General features: G+C 40.6%; 1 protein-coding gene across 1 annotated transcript in view; it reads right to left on the bottom strand.

Annotated features, from left to right (window-relative positions):
- ACACA (acetyl-CoA carboxylase alpha) overlaps nt 1-21275 on the bottom strand; it is a 535652-nt gene that overhangs the window by 25040 nt on the left and 489337 nt on the right. The window lies entirely within an intron of this gene.

The raw sequence follows: 21275 nt of genomic DNA, 5'->3' as shown, positions 1-21275 counted from the left end.
AGATTTTTATTTAATTCTCCCAGGATTAGGTGATTAAAAAAAAATACAAAAAGAAAAAAGTACTTTCAGGCCAACTATGGCAAACAAAAATAAATAAATAATAAAAAAAATTACACACAATTTATATATTGTGCTCAGCATAAATCAGTGCACCCCAACAAATTTGTCAGAAAACCTTGACATTCCTTTAAGGATCAACATTTTCTATGGGACACAAATACTCCCACAAATGCTGGGCCATTGAGTACAAACAAGATTTGTTCATTTGCACACACAAAAATTATTTTTCCTAACAAAATCATTCAAGACCATGATACAAACATGAATACACCCCAATGAAAGTCTTAGGAGCAAAGCTAAATTTTAGGCAAAAAAATCCTAATTAACAAGAATTCTACAGGTGAGTCTAATTATTTATTAAACAGGTGTCCAGCAGACAGTTTATTATAAAAGGGAGTTGAAAGGATTAAGTGGAATATAGCTGAATCCATTTTGTATACACTAATACAAGATGCTAGTTTAATATATATATATGAGATGTGTGCACACTAACAAAACTGTCTATCTCAGCTTCATGTAGAAATGAGTGTTTTTGCAAACCCTTACAAAAAAGCAGATAAGGTTTACTCTCACTTCTGAAAAGTTTTAACCACAACTTGGGTGTTAGGTCAGATTAGAGCCATGGTCTGGACGTTGGGTCAGATTACAGCCATGGCCTGGGCGATAGAGCAGATATGGTATGATAGATAAAGCAGAAGAGTGAAAATGCAAACCTCATACAAATAATTGTTGAGTTAAGGTAAAATAATGTACATGTATTTGATTGGAAGGTCTGAGGGTGTGTTTGCCTAAAGACTACAGTATAATAACCCCGATGTTATGCCAATAAAACTGAAGTGTTTGCAATCGCAACTGAGGTGATTTGAGTGCATTCACTTTCCGAGATCTCGTAGCTGTGTCCAGGTGTGACCGTTGGTATCTTGAGGGGGCCCCCACGGAACAGGAAAAAGACCACCTACCTACTTTCAGTGGTGTCAGAAAGTGGGATAATTGCCAAGGTAAGTGAGAGTTTTATTTTTTAATGCTTTCTTTACCGAGGTAATTATTCTGAACTTCAGGGAAATTTGGTGGTTGGAGTTTTAGGAGCGAGACTAAGGGATTCTCGGCTCGGGGAATAATACCAGGACACACCTGGCACAGCACTTTGTATTATTTGTAAAAAGTGTGTTATTGTTGTTTTTTTGTCTTGTTTGTTAGTTTACTAATTTACTGCTATGGGTAATTCCTCAGGTAAGGAGGAAGGACCTCGTCATGTGCCGCCACAAAAGTTGATTAAGTTGTTTAGAAAAACTAGAAAGCTGAGGGGAAAGAACACATCTACCTTAAATGAAACTTGTAAAGAATATGTAGCAAGGGTATCCCCTTATGATATTTATTATGTTAATCCCTGGGTGGATAATTTAGTGGGATGGTCGAAAAGACTGGGTGGAGCTAGTTTTCCTTGTGAAGGGGGAAATGACACTATGTGTATGGATATGATTAGAGGAATGTGTTTGCATGAACAGCCTCAGGTAGGTATCTGGGGGACTGGAAATCCAGATTGGGACAAGAATTATATGTATGAAGGGGGTAAGAATTGGTTGAAGTATGCACCAGGCTATAAGACTCTAATTGTAGCAAATGATTTCACACCACCACCGCCATACAAACACAGCGAGGCACGTCCTGCCCCTACAGCTCCACATGCAGCCCCATTATACCCAGCACTCCCACAGGTAAAACAAGTAGATGAAGATGAAGAGGTTCTTATTGCTGCTTCCCAGATATATACAGGGGAGTCAGAAGAATCTAGCTCAGATGGGGAAACTGGGAGTGTTAGTCAAAGGGATACTGAGAGGGGTAAAGGGAAAGTAAAGAGGAAGATAAAGAAGGTAGAAAAGAGTGATAGAATTCTTAGGTCAGCAGAAAGTAACAAGGGGGAAGTTAAAGATGAGACAGCTGAGCTAGATATGATGAATTCAGCCTTTCCATTCATGATGATTGGGGAGCAGCTGATTTTAAAGGCAATAGATCCCAAGGAGCTGGATGCTATAGTACAGGGATGCCCTAATCCAAGGAAATCCCCGGGTGGGGCGGTATCCTGGCTAAAAAGGACATGTGTAGGACGGAACTATACAATGGAAGATTGCAGGTTGATAATTGAGAAAGTATTGGGAGATATTACAGGAGAGTTTGAATGGGAAAATTGTAAAATTTTTAATAATGAAGATGGAGCTGGTTACAAAAAGTGGGACCCATCACAGGGAGTAGATCAGTATCCTTTACGTACTAGAGCACAATGGGATGCTGCATGGGAGGAGGTGACATGTGAATTGTTTAGGCTATACAAACAAAGGAAATCATTTGCTCCAATAGTAGCATATCGACAAAATGTCACGGAGACTGCTACTGACTTTATTAAAAGGTTTAAGAAAGTCTGGTTGGAGGAAGGGGGGATGGATCTGATTGGTAGAGAGTGTGGATCACTTTTTATCCAATCTTGGATGAATGGGGCACTACCATATGTTAGTTTAGCAATTAGACAATTGTATGATGGTTGGGAAGATAAATCTGCACTAGATTTTGAAAAATGGATTCTTAGTAAAGATGCAGCAGGAATTTTTGAGAAGGGAACAAAGAAGCCCCAAGTACAGGCACTGGCACATAGGGATGACTGGGAGGACAGACCCAGGGAGCGGCGTCAGTACCAGCGCCGGCCCTTTAAACGGGTCCTACGATGTTACAATTGTGGGGAGGAGGGGCATTTCCGTCGGGAGTGTACTGCTCCAGGAGTACAGTTTCAGAGAAGGGAGCCCACGGATGAGGAGAGACAGTTTGATGAGGTGAGAAGGGAACAGGCAGCCGCCAATAGGCGAGGTGAACAACAGTATCCTCAGGGACAACGCCCCAGGTACAATGTGGACTGGACTAATAAAAATAAATAGGGAGGCCAGGGTCCGCTCGAGCATGCTTCTTCAACAGTGCCTTTGTTTCCATCTTTTAGTTGTTCCGATTCATTTTCGGAAAATCCCATGATTACACTTACAGTGGGTGAAGTCCCCTGCACTTTTTTAGTAGATACAGGGGCTACTGCCTCAACATTAAATAAGGAATTTTTAAAACAATGGCATTGTAAGTATGGGACCCCCCTGGATATTTACTCGAGTAACACTCGATCAATAGGGATCGAGGGAAAGGAAACCCCCACTTGCATTACACCTCCCCTCCCGGTACAAGCAAAAGATGGACAGGTCTGGTATCATAAATTTCATGTGCTCCCGCATTGTCCTGTGTCCCTATTGGGCCGAGATTTGTTAGCTGACCTTAAAGTCGTGATGTCTATCACGGAGGAAGGTATGCTATTGGACACACCTTTCTTAATCTGTCCAGCTATGGATCATGATTTAAATAAGCTCCCTGAAAACCTATGGACTAAGAACACAACGGATGCAGGCCTCATTGACTGCACACCGTATAAAGCCACCCTTAAAACCAGGAACCCTGTTTATCATAAACAATACCCACTGTCCAAAGAAAAAATAGACGGACTTAAACCTATTGTGGAGGATTTTAAAAGGAGGGGAATACTGAAGCTGGTAGTATCCCCCTACAATACTCCCATTAATCCGGTAAAAAAGCCCAATGGTGAGTGGAGAATAGTACAAGATCTCAGGGCGATTAACGATCTGGTCATTCCTATTGCCCCTGTAGTCCCAGATATAACAACTTTGGTAAATGCTATACCTGCCAACGCCACACATTTTACAGTAATTGATCTGTCAAATGCATATTTTAGTGTCCCAGTTGATCCGGAGACACAGGTATTGTTTACTTTTTGTTTTCAAGAGGAGAGGCTAACCTGGACCCGTCTCCCTCAGGGCTATGTAGACTCGCCGGCAGCATATACCATGGCCAGTAGATCCATGCTCAATGACTGGGTACCCACCCATGGTTCAGTACTTATCCAATACGTGGATGATTTACTGATTAGTTCTGTGAGCGAGAAGGCGTGTCAGGCTGATTCATTATCATTATTACGGTTTCTGGCTGATCAGGGACAGAAAGTCTCTCGCAAAAAGATGCAGTTTGTGGCACCACAAGTTGAGTACCTAGGATTTGTATTGTCTGAGGGCCAGAGGGGGCTGAGCCCAAGGAGAGTGGCAGCAATATGTCAACAACCAAAACCAGAAACTAAGGTTCAGATGCAATCCTTCCTAGGTATGGTAAACTATTGTAGACAGTGGATTCCTGACTGTTCTTATTATGACAATGTATTACGCCAAGTGACACTGAACGATCAGCCAGACCGTATTGAATGGACGCTGCCATTGGTGCAGGCATTTGAATATTTGAAGACAGCACTGGTCTCGTCTCCCGCATTAGGGTTACCGGATTATACTAAATCCTTTCATTTGTATTGTCAATCTGCATGTAGAACCATGGCTGCAGTACTAGCTCAAGAGCACGGAGGTGCCATGAGGCCGGTAGCCTATTTATCAAAAACAATGCCCATCCCGGTCCAGGGCATGCCGGGGTGTCTCCAAGCTTTGTCTGTGTGTGCCTTGGCTGTGGAAATGGCATCTATCATAGTTTTGGGAAACCCATTGATATTACACACATCTCATCATGTCCTACATGTACTGAAAAACATTAACACTCAACACATGTCAGCACAACGCCTGGCGGGATGTGAAGTAATTTTGACATCCACCAATAATCTCACAGTTAAATACAGCCCATCTACATCAGGACCATCTCTTTTATTGTCCTCCCTGCTTAATCTTCACAACACAAGGTCACCAGAATTGCAGGAGGAACACAATTGCCTGGATGTTATCCAAGCTGACACTTCTCCGCGACTAGATATGTTGGAGACTCCGATTCCTGGAGCCCCTGATGTGTTTGTCGATGGATCTTGTACACGCCCTAGTGATGCTACATACATCACAGGCTATGCAGTAGTAGAACCACCTCTTATTATTGAAACAGGTTCCATCCCCTACCCCAGTGCACAAGCAGCTGAATTAGTGGCCCTAACACGAGCTTGCACTCTTTATCAAGATCGAGATGTTAACATATACACAGATTCTAAATATGTCTTTGGGGTTGTACATGATTTTGGCCGTATTTGGCAACGCCGTGGTTTTACTACGGCCGATGGCAAGTCAATATCCCATCATTCTTTGATCCAGGATTTGCTTGCTGCACTCCAACTTCCAAGAAGGATAGCGGTCATTAAAGTGCGGGCACATACTAATGCCAAAGACCCAGTCACAAAAGGCAATGCTATGGCAGATGCAGCTGCAAAAACTGCAGGGCAACTGCATAATCGAGCAGATCTATCTATGGTAATGTTGTCCACTCCATCCCTACTGTCAAATGAGCTTTTAGGTACACTGCAGGCACAAGCCTCTGAGAGTGAAGTTGATTTTTGGGCTAGCAGAGGTTTGACACAAGACAAACATGGTCTTATGTCAAAAGAGGGAATTGTAGGACTTCCACAGGCAGCTGCTGTATTATTCATTCAAAATTTTCATGGTGTAGGTCATAAGGGAAAACAGTTAGTGGAGAAAGAAATGCGCAAACAGTTTTGTGTATGGTTTCTCCATGATTTGGTGGAGGAAACATTGGGAAGGTGCCTTACTTGTTTACAAAACAACCCTGGGCATGGCCAGCATGGGAAACATGAACATTTAACACCCCCTGAGGCACCATTCACACATCTACAGATAGATTTTACACATCTCCCTAAATCAAAAGAAGGAGATAAGTTGTTGGTGGTAGTAGACAGATTTTCAGGTTGGCCAGAAGCTTTCCCATGTAGGAATGAAACAGCAGAGACAGTGGTCAAGGTTTTGTGTAAGGAAATCATCCCTAGATGGGGTTGTCCTTTGTTCATAGAAAGCGATCAGGGACCAGCTTTTACTGCAGCAGTGACTCAGGGAGTCTCAAAGGCTTTGAGTATTCAATGGAAGCTCCATATTCCTTATCACCCTCAGAGTTCTGGAGTAGTGGAAAGAATGAATAGAACAATTAAGGATAAATTAGTGAAAGCCACAGGAGGGACTCTGAAGAATTGGCCAGCTGTGTTACCTGCTATACTAGCTGAAATAAGGATGACACCTCATAAATGGAGTAAGTTGTCTCCCTTTGAGATACTAATGGGCAGACCATTCCCTACCCCTTGGACTAGACAGCAACCCCCTCTGTGGCAGAAAGGAGATTTAGAGGTGATACAGGCAGAATATGTAAAAGCATTGTGTGAAAAGCTGAATAGGGAATATTGTGATGTTGCCGCCTCTTTTCCTTTACCTGCAGATCAACCAACCCACCCCTTCGAGGTAGGTGATCAAGTGGTGATCCGAAGACTGGATCCAAGGGTGAGACCCCGGTTTGGAGAACCTACAGTGATCGTGGCCATTACACGTACAGCTGTTCTTACTGAAGGATCAGGCACCTGGATCCATGCATCAAGAGTCAAAAGGATTTCCCAAGATGAGAGACACAAACAAGCTGATCAACCAACAGAAGAAGGAGCCAAGAACTTTGCTACCCAACCTATTGGATCCCCATGAGGACTGGATGAACTTGATTATTATCTTATCAATAGTGACTATTATCATCGTCCCACTCTGGTTTCTATTGGAGAATTCATATGATAGAAAGGGGCCAGTGGTTCAAAAACCCTCTGGGAGTTCAGGATGGGTGGGGGATTGTACCTTATCACAACCAAATGAGAATAAGTCATGTACTACATTAATATGGAATAGCCCATCTGAATCACATATGGTAAAAGGAGCTAACCAAACATATACCCATCTGATACCTTTTAAAGGTCAATGTAAAATAGACATTAGTACTACACATAACTTTACATGTTGCATTATGGATGAGTGTAGTCAGGCACTAACTTGTAAATGGAATGAAGGTTTTCTATTATATGTTCAGAAGGGAAGCAAAGTGGTTGCTAATTTTGGGTGTACCATGCCTGTAAAAAGACAGAAGAGGTCTACAACTGAAAATATGTCATTACTGAAGTTTAAATATAAGTATGCTAAATTCTCAGGGTTTAAAAGTTGTTGGGTTTGTAGCATGCTCCACCCTGAAACTATGAGCATACCCATATATGCAGTACCCCTAAATGTCACAACTATGTTGGAGGGTAACCTGAGTATTATATTAACTAATGTTACCACCCAACCTAAATTTGAGGTATTGGGGGTTGTTATGAAACCCAAATGGTGTTTTCATCTGGGTAAGGGGTCGAGAGAAGGGGAAGAGTTTTGCAGTAAATCTGAATTAAATATTACTGGGAAGGAACCTACAGGTGGTCATTTTATACAAATAAATACAACTGAGGGAGAATGGGAGAATTATATTAAAAAAATAATTGACCAAAAAGATCACCCGAAACATTACGGATTAGGATGAGTTTTTATTAATTTAGCCCTAGTGGGTTACCCTGACTCCAATGTAAGCAAAGGATGGAAAAGCCAATCAGTAGCGTTTACTCAGGGAGTCCAGGTGTGCTGTGGGAAAGTTTGTTACCCATGGATTCCCCGGGATCAGGAGGGTTGGTGCTATTTGGCCACTTTGGTACCAGTGATGGATGTTATAGGAGGAAAACATAGTGATGCCCTATTGGCCAGTAATCATCCCTGGTATCCTCTGAAACATAGATATAAGAGAGATTTGTTCAAGGTAGAAGACCAGGCTTGGTCATGGTTTCCTACATGGACTGGATGGGGAATAGAATTAATGAGGAGACTTAATAACTACTCACTTATTATGGATCAAATAATAAATGAAACACAAGCTGAAATAAGTCTTATTAACGTAGAATTACGGGCCTTAAGAAAACAAGTGCTTATTAATGAGATGAAGGTAGAACAAATTGGTGCAGCACTGACTGGGCTTTGTGAATCCACCACTGATTATAAGTGCTGTACCTGGGTACACAATACAACCGCTGAAATACCAGATTACTATGAAATGATTAATAAACATAGGGTAAAGGTGGAGGATCTCCAAGCTGAAGCTAGAGCTATAGCTGAGGATGGGTGGAATCCCTTTAAGGGCATAGGAGATGGTTCCTGGTTTAGGAACATATTCAGCAGCTTTAGAAAATTGATCTCCCTCATGATTATGTTTTTCTTATTGATTTTTATGGCATTTCTGTTATACCGAATGATCATGTGTATCAAAATGAGAATTAATGAGAAGGAAAGGGAGGAAATGTTTTTGCTTCAACAATATGAGGAAATGCATGGGATTGAGACGATAGGGAGAGTAAGTCAATGAAAAGTGTTATCACTATGTGATAAAAGAGGGGACTGAAAGGATTAAGTGGAATATAGCTGAATCCATTTTGTATACACTAATACAAGATGCTAGTTTAATATATATATATGAGATGTGTGCACACTAACAAAACTGTCTATCTCAGCTTCATGTAGAAATGAGTGTTTTTGCAAACCCTTACAAAAAAGCAGATAAGGTTTACTCTCACTTCTGAAAAGTTTTAACCACAACTTGGGTGTTAGGTCAGATTAGAGCCATGGTCTGGGCGTTGGGTCAGATTACAGCCATGGCCTGGGCGATAGAGCAGATATGGTATGATAGATAAAGCAGAAGAGTGAAAATGCAAACCTCATACAAATAATTGTTGAGTTAAGGTAAAATAATGTACATGTATTTGATTGGAAGGTCTGAGGGTGTGTTTGCCTAAAGACTACAGTATAATAACCCCGATGTTATGCCAATAAAACTGAAGTGTTTTCAATCGCAACTGAGGTGATTTGAGTGCATTCACTTTCCGAGATCTCATAGCTGTGTCCAGGTGTGACCGTTGGTATCTTGAGGGTGCCCCCACGGAACAGGAAAAAGACCACCTACCTACTTTCAGGAGTTACTTAACAAAGAAAACCCCTTCCCATTTAATGCTGTCAGCAATGGCACCACATGGAAGACAAATGTCACAAGGCCTGAGAAAGAAAATAATTTCTTGCACAAGAAAGGTGAAGACTACAAGAAGATCAGCAAAGCTTTATGTATCAGTCAGAATACTGTAGCAAAAGTGATACAGAAATTTAACAAATGGAACTACAACCATCTCACAGAGACATCCAGACTGTCCAGAAGTTAAGACCTTGACAGGAGCGGCTTGTTTTGAGAAGGGTTAAAGAAAATCGCCATGCAAGTTCACTGCAGTTAGCTAAAGAAGTAGAAAGCCAAACTGGGGTGATTGTTACCCTTGACAAAATACAGCATACACTGCAGAGGAATGGCATTCAAAGGTGTCGTCCACGAAGGAAGCCTCTCCTAAAGCCCATGCAGAGAAAAGTCTGCCTAGAATTTTCCAGGGCCTATGCTAAAAAAGAAGACTACTGGGACTCTGAACTCTGGAGTGATGAGACCAAAATACAGGTTTTAGGAATTAATGGCTTCTGATAATGAATCTCCACAGACATCACATAAAAGAGAAAAAAAAAGAGACCCGACATGGTGCAGTACCATTTAAAACCATTTAATCTCTGCCCAGAGAATCTCACTTACAAGAAAATAAGTTAAAACAAGCCCAAAGATATGAAAACCTCCATGTATCGGCAGTATCAGAGAGGGAAGACCGTACAATGCTCTCACCACTGCCGGTCCTCACTCTCGGACAGTCCCGCATCACTTCCGGTTCCAAAGTACGTCACTTACGGTTATTGCTTAGCCAATCCCATGTCGGGTCTCTATTTTTTTTCTTTTATGTGATGTCTGTGGAGAGTCATTATCAGAGGCAATAATATTGGAGAATTTGAACCATTCTTGGGAGGAATCAATTTGTGATATGAGAAAACACCTTTTTTCTGGAAGAATATAAATATATACAAAAGCACATTTGCCAACCATGAGAGTGGGAGGCAAATAAATTTGAGTGCACACCTGAAGGGGGAGCACGGCACTTTGAAGATATTATTTAAGCAGTCATGTGGTGATTTTCCTTTGGCAGTTATAATTCAATTCACATGGTGATTACAAAAGGACTTTTGATTTATAGACTTTCTTTGATTATCACTTTATTATTTACAGAGTGCTGCACTTATATTTTGTTATTACAGAATATGATTTGTTTATTATAATTTTTTACAGTGGAAAGTAGCAGCTAAATATATATTTATTATTTGTTTATTTTGCATTATACACATGATATTCATATAGCGCAGTTTGTATTTAGAAAGGTCATTTCCTTTTGACCTGGAGAAATACGGAGATCTGTATAGTTTCATATATATATATATATATATATATATATATATATATATATATATATATATATTGTATTCCAGTATCTGTATTGGGTAATACCTGTAATGATATAAGAATGCATGAAATAGTGTATTTTATTTCATGTGCCTTTACTTTTATTCATATGTACCCTTTACATGCATGCCTACCTGTCTAGAAAGCATATATTTAAAATGTTTAAACATAACCCTTCAATAAACTGTTGCTGTAACTGTATAACACGTGTTATTAAACATTAAAATAACACAAAAATAATTAAAATTATCACATTTTTAAAAATTGCTTACAGGTAGACCCTAGTGGTATTCTTTTAATTTATTTTTTTTCAAGAATATTTCTCCTTTTTTTCAAAGAAATCTGTACTCCATAATTTTTGATGACGTATGCTTAGCCACCTAGTCCAGTAGCTCAAAGGGTTACACAGTGCATCAATATTTATTCTGTAAGTACATAGCAGCAGCATATATTGCTTTATAGTTAGAGTAAATGACAAAATCAACATTAAAATACAAAGAGCGACAACACACTGTTACCTAAGGCTACCAATCTAATTTAGTCTTTCAGCAATTCAGTAAAGTCATGAAAAATATAAATGATTTCTCATCCATTTGTTATTTTGCTTGAAAATAAAAGGAGTAGTGAGAATACAAATGTAGCAAAAGGTGGGAGAGTTGTGTTGCAACAGCTTAAAGCTGAACTCCATAATGGTAAAAATAAATAAATAATGAATTTCAAAATAATTAAATTCATATTTATGTACAATTTTTACCACGTTTTGCTCAGGTTTTTGGGGTGTTTTTTTAAGCGAAAATGTAGAAAGCATAAATGTAGAAAGAAAGGGAACAAAATGCATGATTTGATTTTATAATGGTGCAGCACATAAAGTTACTACATATACGTAGGTCGATTAACAAGATGGCCATGGCCTGTTGAACCTTTGAGTTAGCAGGATAAATACAGTGGGGAAAATAATTATTTGATCCCCTGCAAATTTGCCCACTTACAAAGAAATGAAGGGTCTATAATTTTTATCATATGTGTATTTTAAATGATAGAGATAAAATATCAACCAAAAATCCAGAAAAAAACACCACACAAATGTTATAAATTGAGTTGCAGTTCAGTGAGTAAAATAAGTATTTGATCCCCAAGCAAAACATGACTTCGTACTTGGTGGAGAAACCCTTGTTGGCAAGCACAGAGGTAAGACGTTTCTTGTAGTTGGTCACCAGGTTTGTACACATCACAGGAGGGATTTTGGTTTACTCTTCTTTACAGATCTTCTATAAATCCTTAAGGTTTCTTGGCTGTCGCTTGGCAACTCAAAGTTTCAGCTCCTTCCATAAATTTTCTATAGGATTAAGGTCTGAAGATTGGCTAGGCCACTTCAAGACCTTAATGTGCTTCTTATTGAGCCACTCCTTTGTTGCCTTGGCGGTATGCTTTGGGTCATTGTCATGCTGGCAATCCTGGCAGAAGGAAGAAGGTTCTCATCCAAGATTTTACAATACATGGCCCCGTCCATTGGCCTGTACGTTGAGCAGAGAAACAGCCCCAAAGCATAATGTTTCCACCTCTGTGCTTGACTGTAGGGATGGTGTTCTTAGGGTCATAGTCAGCATTATTCTTCCTCCAAACACGGCAAGTTGGGTTAATGTCAAAGAGCTCAATTTTGGTCTCATCTGACCACAGCACTTTCTACCAATCCCTCTCTGAATCATTTAGATGTTCATTGGCAAACTTCAGACAGACCTGTACATGTGCCTTCTTGAGGAGGGGGACCTTTTGGGTGCTGCAGGATTTCAGTTCACGGCAGTGTATTGTGTTACCAATGGTTTGTTTGGGGACTGTGGTCCCAACTGCTTTGATATCATTCACAAGCTCCTCCCACCTAGTTCTGGGCTGCCATCTCACTTTTCTCATGATCATCCTTTCCCCATGAGGTGAAATCTTGGATGGCGCTCCAGACCGATAACAATTGATGGTTATTTTATATTTCTTCCATTTGCAAATAATCGCGCCAATAGTTGTCGCCTCCTCACCAAGCTTCTTGCTGATGGTCTTATAGCCTTGTGCAGGTCTACATCCTTTGAAAGATCTTTTCCTATGATGGAGAGGTTTAAATGGAAATAGATTCCATGGACAAGTGTCTTTTATACACATAATGAGTTGTTTTAAATTGACAGGACTAATCTGTGTATCACATGAGCACGGAGCCAGTATGAGGGAGCCAGAATGATTGTTGGTTGGTAGGGGATCAAATACTTATTTTATTCACTGAACTGCAACTCCATTTATAACATTTTTATCATGTTTTATCTGGATATTTGGCTGATATTCTGTCTCTATCATTTAAAATACACCTATGATAAAAAAAATTATAGACCCTTCATTTCTTTGTAAGTGGGCAAACTTACAGAATATGCAGGGGATCAAATAATTTTCCCCACTGTAAGAGAAACACGAGAAATACAGTTCGAGGTGAATCAATGGAATTGTGTACATTTTGTAGCGTAGTTTACAAAATGAGTACAAATATTGAAAGGCTTGTCATAAATCAGCTTTCAGGCAGATCTCCTCTTAGGTTATGTAAATCATTCGGACCACAATAGCACATGTCTAAGAAGCATGTTCATTCATACATTCACAGGCTCAAAAAAATAACCCACTGGAACCATAGGAAAATATTCAATTTATTCTGTTGCATTGAGGGAACTGTAGGCACAATGGGCTGTTGTTACAAAGAATGGACTGTGTCAATATGAACTTTCTATAGCCAACTGTGCATGACTGATACATTTGTGACACTTCAAATCGAACATACAGCATGCACCTACATTAAAAAATAAAAAATAGGCAAGAAATGACTTTTTTTTTTTTTTTTAACCAGTTGAACTGGGTGGACTAGTGTCTTTTTTCAACCAGATTAAATATGTAACATATTATATAGTCGCCAGGAGTACACTACAGAGGTTTTCGATCTCCAACTTCAGATTCCCACTTGGTAATCCACCAAGTAGTACAGTAGTTGAAGAGCTGATTCACACATGTGCGGTGTGGAATGAAGCTCAGGTTTCACAGCTAATTGATACAATAGTTGTTCATAGGTTCATGTCAGGTTTACGACAGGATTAGCGCAGGATCTTATCTTGTTCACACATATGTGGTTTAGAAACCATTCCCATAGAAGTCAATAGCCTGTAATCTGCACCAGAACCTGAAACCAGAAATCGCACACGACTCTTTTTCAATCACCACTGAATCCGCACCGCCAGTGCACTGGACATGCCCCATAAGAAACAATGTTTTTTACATGTTGTGCGGATTGGATGCGATTTAAACCTTAAAGCCCAGCGTTTACTGGAGGTTCCCTCAGGATCAGTATGGAGACCATGTCTGTTTAAATCTTATACTTTAGTTGTCCTCGCTTTTGACCAAGCTTGTCGAAATAACCTAGCCCTCACTAGTCTTATATGTCTTTATTATACAGTGAGGAACAGAAGTATTTAAAACACCCTGCGATTTTGCAAGTTCTCCCACTTAGAAATCATGGAGGGGTCTGAAATTCACATTGTAGGTGCATTCCCACTCTGAGACAGAATTTTTTAAAAAAATTCAGGAAATCACATTGTATGATTTTTAAAGAATTTGTCTTGCACTGCTGAACATAAGTATTTGAACACCTAAGAAACAGCAAGAATTCTGGCTCTCAAAGACCTGTTAATGTGCCTTCAAAAAGTCCACCTCTACTCCACTCATTAATCTAACTTAGTAGCACCTGTCTGAGCTCTTTAAAGACACCTGTCCACCCCACAGTCAGTCAGACACCAACTACTACCATGGGCAAGACAAAAGAGCTGTCGAAAGACACCAGAGACAAAATTGTGCACCTCCACAAGGCTGGAAAGGGCTACGGGGCAATTGCCAAGCAGCTTGGTGAAAATAGATCAACTGTTGGAGCAATTGTTAGAAAATGGAAGAGGCTAAAGACGACTGTCAGTCTCCCTCAGACTGGGGCTCCATTCAAGATCTCACCTCGTGGGGTATCACCGATGATAAGAAAGGCGAGGAATCAGCCCAGAACTACAAGGGAGGAGCTGATCAATGACATGAAGAGAGCTGGGACCACAGTTTCAAAGGTCACTGTCGGTAGAACACTACGCCGTCATGGTTTCAAATCATGCATTGCACGGAAGGTTCCCCTGCTCAAGTCATCACATGTCCAGGCCCGTCTGAAGTTTGCCAATGACCATCTGGATGATCCAGAGGAGGCATGGGAGAAAGTCATGTGGTCAGATGAGACCAAAGTAGAACTTTTTGGTCTAAACTTCACTCGTCGTGTTTGGAGGAAAAAGAAGGATGAGTTGCAACTCAAGAACACCATCACTACTGTGAAGCATGGGGGTGGTAACATCATGCTTTGGGGGTGCTTTTCTGCGAAGGGGACAGGACGACTGCACTGTATTAAGGAGAGGATGAATGGGGCCATTTATTGTGAGATTTTGAGCAACAACCTCCTTCCCTCAGTCAGAGAATTGAAGATGGGTCGTGGCTGGGTCTTCCAACATGACAACGACCCGAAGCACACAGCCAGGATAACCAAGGAGTGGCTACGTAAGAAGCATATCAAAGTTCTGGAGTGGCCTAGCCAGTCTCCAGACCTAAATCCAATAGAACATCTTTGGAGGGAGCTGAAACTCCGTGTTGCTCAGTGACAGCCCAGAAACTTGACAGATCTAGAGGAGATCTGTGTGGAGGAGTGGGCCAAAATCCCTGTTGCAGTGTGTGCAAAACTGGTCAAGAACTACAGGAAACGTTTGACCTCTGTAATTGCAAACAAAGGTTTCTGTACCAAATATTAACACTGATTTTCTCAGGTGTTCAAATACTTGGGTTCAGCAGTGCAAGACAAATAAATTCTTTTAAAAATCATACAATGTGATTTCCTGAATTTTTTTTTAAATTCTGTCTCTCAGAGTGGGAATGCACCTACAATGTGAATTTCAGACCCCTCCATGATTTCTAAGTGGGAGAACTTGCAAAATCGCAGGGTGTTCAAATACTTCTGTTCCTCACTGTATGTTTATATGATAGTTTTCTGCTGACCATCTGATGACCACTCACGCCTATGTTGTTAATCTTAATTGTGTTGCTGCATTACTGGTCCCCACTTTTACATGGGGGTTTGTGTTAATCTATTTTATTTTTTTGTACCTTGAGCAGATGTGACCCTGTCATGTTGAAACTCCCCAGTTTCGGTCACAGCATACCCTGTGGGCCTTGTGAGTGAATAGTTTACATTTAGAGGTTACTTGCCCTTAACTTGATATGTGTTATTTATTGTTTATCAAAAAGCTGTGTGGTTCCTGTGGGCCACTAAGCCCCCAATGACCTGGAACTTGGTTGGTTAACCCACTGACTGATGCAATTTTGCATGTTTTGTGAGCCAAATTACCCTTGACCCTCTTCTGTGTTGCTTCTTTCTCTTAGTCTTCTTCTTGACTACTGTCTATTTTTCCTCCCTATTTCTGTTTTCCATCTGTGCATCCTTGGGGTTCGCGATAGGCATCTTTTTATTTCTCTGTCATGTCACTTAATTGGCTATCTTTAAATATCCAGGGCATGACTTCCCCCCAAAAGCGAGTGAAGGTTTTAAGATATATGTGGACACTGTCTGCAGGAAGCCCACCTTTCAATTAACTCCTGCCCTAAATATTTTGATGCACAGTACCCCATATTTATCAGGCAAATGGTCCGACTAAACAGAGATGCGTGCTCATAGCTTTCTATAAAAAACGTTTCCTTCTGTTGCACAAAACAGATAGCACACCCAATCATAGTTACATAGTCTTAAAAACAAGTTATAACTTTATACCCACAGTTGATCCAAAGGAAGGCAAGAAACCCAGCAAAGCATGATCCAATTTGCTCCTACCGGGAAAAAAAATTCCTCCCTGATCCCCCAAGGGGCAATCCAATATTCCCTGGATCAACTTTACCTATAAATGTTAGTATCTATAGTTATATTCTGTGTATCTAGGAAAGAATCCAGGCCTTTTTTTAAAGCAATCCACTGAGCTGGCCAAAACAAACTCTTGAGGCAGTCTATTCCATATTTTCACAGCTCTCTCTGTGAAGAAACCTTTCCGTATTTTTCCTTTTCCTCCAGACATAAAGAGTGCCTCCTTGTCCTCTGTGAGGACCTCAAAGTGAATAACTCTACACAGAGTTCACTATATGAACCACTGATGTATTTACACATGTTGATTATATCCCCCCTTAATCCCCTCTTCTCAAGAGAGAATAAATTCAGTTCCTCCACTCTTTCCTCATGGCTGAACTTCTCCATGCCTCTTATGTACTTTTTTGTGAATAGATGCCCAAAATTGAACTGCATATTCCAGATGAGGTCTTACTAATGATTTGTACAGGGGTAAAATGATATCTCTGTCTCTGGAGTCTATACCTCTTTTAATACAAGAGAGGATTTTGCTCACTTTAGAAACCACAGCTTGGCATTGCATGCCATTATTAAGGTTATGATCTACCAGAACTCCCAGATCCTTCTCCACCATTGATTCCCCCAGTTGTACTCCCCCTAGTATGTATGATGCATGCATGCATGTTCTTAGCGTACAAATGCATTTACTTTACATTTATCAACATTAAACCTCATTTGCCACATAGTTGCCCAATTAAACAGTGCATTGAGGTCGGCTTGTAAGTTGGAGACATCCTGTAAGGACGTTATTCCACTGCAGAGCTTGGTGTCATCTGCAAAGACTGAAATGGTATTTTTAATCCCAGACCCTATATCTTTTATAAATACAGTTAGGTCCATATTTGGACACAGGCACAATTTTAGATTTTTTCAGGTATTTACCAAAACATATTCAAGCTATAGTTATATAATTGCTATAGAGTGAACGTGCACACTCTCAGGTTTAATTTGAGGGTATGTACATCCAAATTGGAGGAAGGGTTTAGGAATTACAGCTCTTAAGAGTAGTTACCCCCCCTTTATCAAGGGACAAAAAGTAATTGGAGAATTGAATCAAAAGCTGTTTCATGGCCAGGTGTGGGCTACTCCTCGTTATTTCTTCATCAATTAAGCAGGTAAAAGGTCTGGATTTGATTCTAAGTGTGGTATTTGCATGTGGAATCTATTGCTACGTCATGCATTCAAAGGAGCTGTCCATGCAAGTGAAACAGACCTTTGGAAGGCTTCAAAAAATAAATAAATCCATCAGAAAGATAGCAGCAACATTAGGAGTGGCCAAATCAACAGTTTGGTACATTCTGAGGAAAGAAGAAAGCACTGGTGAGCTCAGCAACATAAAAGAGCATGGATGTCCACGGAAGACAACAGTGGTCACAGGATCCTCTCTATGGTAAAGAAAAACCCATTCACAACATCCAGACAAGTGAAGGACACTCTCCAGGAGCATATCATTGTCAAAATCTACAATCAAGAGAAGGTTTCACGAGAGCAAATACAGAGTGTTCACCACAAGGTGCAAACCATTCATAAGCCTGAAGAATAGAAAAGCAGAGATTAGACTTTGCCAAAAGACATCTAAAAAAAGCCAGACCAGTTCTGCAAAAGCATTCTTTGGATGGATGAAAACAAGATTAATCTGTACCAGAATGACGGGAAGAAAAAAAGTGTGGAGAAGGCCTGGAACAGCTCATGATCCAAAGAACACAACGTCATCTGTAAAACATGGTGGAGGCAGTGGGATGGCATGTGCATGCATGGCTTCCAGTGGCAATGGGTCATTGGTGTTTATTGATGATGTGACAGAAGCAGCCAGATGAATTCTGCAGTGTTTAGAGATATACTGTCAGCCCAGATTCAGTCAAATGCAGCAAAGTTAATTGGACAGCGCTTCACAGTACAGATGCACAATGATCCAAAACACTTTGCAAAAGCAACCAAAGAGCTTTTGAAGGAAAAGAAGTGGAATATTCTGCAATGGCTGAGTCATTCACCTGATCTCAACCCAATTGAGCATGCATTTTACTTGCTGAAGGCAAAACAAAAAGCAGAAAATCCCACAAACAAAGAACAACTGAAGACAGCTGCAGTTAGAGCCTGGCAAAGCATCAGAAAGGAGGAAACCCAGTCTTTGGTCCATGTCCATGGGTTCTGGACTACATTCAGTCATTACCAGTAAAGGATTCTCAACAAAACATGGTACGCTAAAGCAAACAAACTGGATACGATGCTGCCTAACCGATTACATACCGTTGCTCCCAAATTCCATCCAGTCATACTATGTACCCGTCGTAATGTTCTTACAAGTAAGCAAACATGGGTGCTGGATGAATTTAGGTATTGCCTTACTACATTTCTGAAACACCTCTCCCAGACTAAGCTGTCACCCACACACAAGGCTCTCATGGACCATGATATTCAAGTTTCTGAGGTCCTCCAATGTATCAAAGACCTGAAGGCGGGAAAAAGACCAGGTCCTAACGGTTATATAGCGCTGTAGTATAAAAAACTGGTGGCTGATGTTGCCCCTCATTTACTGGCCCTATTGAATTCAGTAAAAAATGACTCAGCATTATACCCTAACTTATTGACTGCCAACATTGTGATGCTTCCCAATCAAAAAAGACCAGCTCCGCCACTTTATATCCCAACTCCTTAGATCTCAGCCTACTCCCTATACATTAACCAAGTTTGAGAACCTCTTTTGAGCTCGACCTCGCTCCTCTGGCCTTATTTTACTGATCTACTCCTCAATAATAAACTCCAGAAAACCTCCATTGTGGTTTTGGCATCTCCAATGGGAAAGTGAACTGGGGGTGTGTGGCTGGACCCAGAGAACTGGCAGATCATCACATTCATACTATCCAAGAGCTCTGAGAATGTACTTATTTTGGAAAATTCTTAAAAGATCTTGTACAGATGGAACTATGTGCCAGCTAGGCTGGCATGTTTTATTCCTGCTCATTCACTGAACTGCTTCCGAGGATGCTCACAGGTGGGCACAATGACACATATCTGGTGGTCCTGTCCGAATGTGTTGAGACTTTGGGTCCTGGTCTATGCGCTGCTCCGCACCATATTGCGCACTCACCTCAAAAGGAATCCATATGAGGCTTTTCTCTGTAAACCGACTACAGAATTACTTTGCCCCAAATGACAATTGGCCTTGCATCTCTTTACTGCTACCAAATTGACCATAGCCAAAGCCTGGAAAACTCCAGTCCTTAGTTTTGAAGCAGTCAAAAACTGCATAAACAATATTATGATCAACAAAAAATTAAAAGCTATACTATCAGACACCCACGAGAAATGCTGCTGGGTGTGGCAACCTTGGATTGCCTATGCCCATCCATCCCGCTTTTACAATAGACTTTTGTAAATTTAACCTCTTCACACCGAGCGCACGCAAATGTGTGGCTGCACATTTGCATGCAATTAAAAAAAGCATATGTGCTGAGAGTGCGCACCCTGCGCCCTCCCAGCACACATGTCCGGCACTCACGGAAAGGTCCCGATCTCCTCTTGTGATCGGGGCCTTTCCTGATCATGTGACCGCCATGACAGCGATTCACGATGGTCACATGACCCTAAAACCCCGCCCTCATCCTGGCTTCTGAAACCCTTAAAGGGCCAGGAGGCGCCAGTGCCAAGGGGTTGATAACCCTGTGGTGCAGATCCCTGAGACTCCTTCTCTTATTCATTTTCTTACCTTTCCTTTTTTCTTTTCTTCTTTACATCCTTACTTTCTGACTACCAGGTGTCCTCCTGGCCTAGACTGTCGCAACATGTACAATCCTTATTCATAATGGGGATTTATGCTCCTTGTACAATATCCCATAGTTTATGCATATGTACTATCAGACATATAGTCTAGCACCCCTTTGTCCTCAACACGTGCATTAGCCTGTACTTTGGATCCTTACATAGCATGCCTGTGTGCTTTCTATGCCCAAGTTCATATTATATTGAATGTAACTGTCCCTATTGCTGGCTCTGTTTGATTGCCCATTAATAAAACCTTTGTAAAAGAAATTAATTTGTGATTTTACAATAGTGGGATGTATGATGGGGAACATTTGTAATCTACTGTAGATTAAACTAACTTTGACATCATCAGAATTCATGGATTACTGTAATGAAATTCATAGTTTGTATATCTCGATCAGTCTGAAACCAAAACCCTAAATATAAATGAAATTTTGTTTCCAAACTGTATGGCACATTTATATGCCCAAATACATTTCAGGAAAATGAGACATCTGCTAGGCATCGATCTGTGGAATTCTTTTACTGCACCTGCATGTCTTACCTAGATAAAAACTCTCAGCTAATTTAGATCTAGATGCAAGGCATTTTGGGTAGTTAGCCCTCAGATTCCAACTTTCCATCTTGACGGATGGATGACCACATTATCATTTAAGAGTGTTTAAAACCTAATAGCTGCTCTCACTCCTCATTTTCTTTACAAATCATTTAGAAATCAGTTTGTTTTGCCTACCACAAAGCCAAGTTACTACCATTAGCGCTCATTCATATTTATGCAATTTTGCTTGGGTAATTAAACACAGGGTTCGTGTGTTAAAGGCAACATTTTTCTCTGGTATGGCTAAAACAAAATCTCAGCAATGCCGAGTTTAGTGTGTAGCATCATCGTGGGCCTTTCTTGGTAAATTTAAGCACTGCGGGAGACGATGGACCATGCAAACTAAAACCCCTATTCTATTTGTTAATTATACTACATTAGTTCATACGTCTCACTGCCATCCCACTAAGCTGTAAAGCAGTGTGTGGCTGTAAGATTATGGAAATAATTGCTGTTTCTGAGAAGGGACATTATTGTAGCTTGACTTTTCTTAAATGAAAAACAGAAACTCTTTTTCTCCTTAAGCAGTGGTGCCTCCTTTTTTCAGGACCCCTGCATAATAGATTTTTGACACTGTGCAGT

The sequence above is a fragment of the Staurois parvus genome, unplaced genomic scaffold (genome assembly GCF_062004578.1).
Source record: "Staurois parvus isolate SC_StPar_1 unplaced genomic scaffold, SC_StPar_1.0 ptg000142l, whole genome shotgun sequence".
Lineage (NCBI taxonomy): Eukaryota > Metazoa > Chordata > Amphibia > Anura > Ranidae > Staurois > Staurois parvus.
This window is presented reverse-complemented; position numbering and strand designations above follow the sequence as displayed.